General features: G+C 38.7%; 1 non-coding gene across 1 annotated transcript; it reads right to left on the reverse strand.

The window, feature by feature from the left end:
* Positions 1-2,134: 2,134 nt before the first annotated feature.
* Positions 2,135-2,238, reverse strand: LOC112761420 (small nucleolar RNA R71). The gene has a single exon (XR_003181813.1). It is a non-coding gene; the product is annotated as a small nucleolar RNA R71 (small nucleolar RNA).
* Positions 2,239-2,537: the final 299 nt, after the last annotated feature.

Genomic DNA, 2,537 nt, shown 5'->3' on the forward strand with positions numbered 1-2,537 from the left:
ACTAACGTTGAAGTTAACGTGGATCAACTAGTTTGAAACGTTAGTGAAAAAGTTATCGTCACTAACGCTCTCGAAACCAAGTTTACACTTAACGTTAACGCCACTAACGTCCTAACTAACTTCCCATCATGCCTAACTCACACTTTCTTTGCAAGCAAAGCTGAGCCCACTAAAGACTGTAACTGCTTCAACTAAAGATCAAGGGCCCATATCCAAGACTTAAAGAGCTAACTAGAAGATCAGAAGAGTAGTATATATAGGGATAGTTTTGAATTAAAAAGGGAGATTTGGAACTTGAGAACTACACTCTGTATATTTTACTTTCTTTGCAACTTCTAGTTTGAGATTTAGAATGCACTTTTCATTTTTGATTTCCATTTCGAGAGCTATGAACAACTAAACCCCTTTTCATTGGGTTAGGGAGCTCTATTGTAATTTGATGGATCAATAATAGTTTTCATTATTCTTCCTCTTTCTTTTCTCTTGATTTTACTAGAAAGCTTTTGTTCTTCATCCAATTGGTTAGCTATCTTGGAAGAGAATCGCTCCATAATTGGATCTCCTCGGAACCTTGGAAGAGGAATGAGGAGATCATGCTAGAAATGCTTTCTCATGCTGGACCAAATTGGGATTTGGATGGATATAGTGACATATAATCCTACCAACACTTTGATTTGGGAATGCATATGGTATAATCAGTGATCAAACTTCATCTCTTCCCATGAGCAATTAAATCAAGGAATTGGGCAATTGTTCAAGCTTAGAGAGATTGGGTTGCCAAGGAATTGGAATCCAATCACTTAAGATTGTCAAGGAGATCAATGAATGCATTGATTGAGGAAGAGATGCGAATGAACTTGATCCGGAGAATGCAACATCTCCTAAGCCTAATGAATCCCCCATTTCTGATCTTACCTATTCTCTTTAATTTCTGCCTTTTACTTTTATTCTCATTTTTCCAAATCCCCATTTAAGATTCTGCAATTTACTTTCCGCCATTTACATTCTGCCATTTATTTCCAGTATTTACATTTTCTGTTATTTACTTTCCCACCATTTAATTTTCTGCAATTCCTCAACTTAATTTTTGCTTAGCTCAATTAGAACATTCCTCTAATTAAGGTTGCTTGACCAATCAATCCCTGTGGGATTCGACCTCACTCTATTGTGAGTTTTTACTTGATGACAATTCGGTATACTTGCCGAAGGGAAATTTGTTGAGAGACAAGTTTCTGTGTATCAAGTTTATGGCGCCGTTGCCGGGGATTGATTTTGTATCGACAATGATTAAGTTAGAAGATCACTAGATTGAGAAATTTTCTTTTGTTTTGTTTAATTTCCATCTGAGTAATTTACTTTCAGTTTTAGCTATTTTCCTCCCTTTTTTCCTTACCTGTTTGTTATGTTTTCTTCATTGTTTACAATATAGTTCACTAACCCACTAACTGTTTGATACATTGCGTCACTCACACTAACAGTCATTTTAACAAGAGTAATTTCTTCATTCATTTTTTTACTCTTTCTTGCTTTTTGCCTCGTTGGTTTTATGACAGGTAGAAGAAGCGGGGTTTCAACTTCCTTTGATTCTGAACCTGAGAGGACCTTCCTTAGATTAAGGAGGGAAGTAAGAGGAAAGAGAGTCATTGGTGCTGAGGAAGAGGAAGAGTATTTTGAACCAGACATGGAGGAGAATATGGAGAACCACCATCAAGAAGAAGCTCACAACCATGCCAGAGAAGGTCTAGAAAATCATGCTGGGCAAGAGAGAAGAGTTCTAGGTTCTTATATCAATCCAAACCCAGGAAACTGTGGAAGTAGCATCCAAAAGTCAACCATACATGCCAATAACTTTGAACTAAAACCCCAGCTTATCACCCTCGTTCAGAACAACTGTGCATTCGGAGGAAGTGCCCAAGAAGACCCCAATCAATATCTAATCACCTTCCTAAGGATATGTGATACTGTGAAGTCTAATGGTGTTCATCCTGACACCTATAGATTGCTTCTGTTTCCCTTTTCACTCAAGGACAAAGCATCTAAATGGATGGAATCCTTTCCGACGGAGAGTTTAACAACCTGGGAAGACGTGGTGAACAAATTCTTGGCGAGATTCTACCCTCCTCAAAGAATCAACAGGTTGAGAGCTGAGGTACAAACCTTCAGGCAACAAGATGGTGAAACTCTCTATGAAGCATGGGAGAGGTTTAAGGACTTAACAAGAAGGTGCCCGCCAGACATGTTCAATGAATGGGTGTAGTTACACATTTTCTATTAAGGTTTTTCTTATGAATCAAAGAAGGCAGTAGACCACTCATCTGGGGGATCTCTGAACAAGAAGAAGACCATTAAAGAAGCCATAGATGTCATCGAGAGTGTAGCTAAGAATGACTATTTCTATGCTTCTGAAAGGGGCAATACTGGAGGAGTAATGGAGCTAACAACATGGACGCGCTGCTGGCTCAAAACAAGATGATCACCAAGCAGTTGGCTGACCTTACCAAGAAGATGGAAAGAAACCAAGTTGCAGCAGTCACCAC

This window comes from Arachis hypogaea, chromosome 16 (genome assembly GCF_003086295.3).
Source record: "Arachis hypogaea cultivar Tifrunner chromosome 16, arahy.Tifrunner.gnm2.J5K5, whole genome shotgun sequence".
Lineage (NCBI taxonomy): Eukaryota > Viridiplantae > Streptophyta > Magnoliopsida > Fabales > Fabaceae > Arachis > Arachis hypogaea.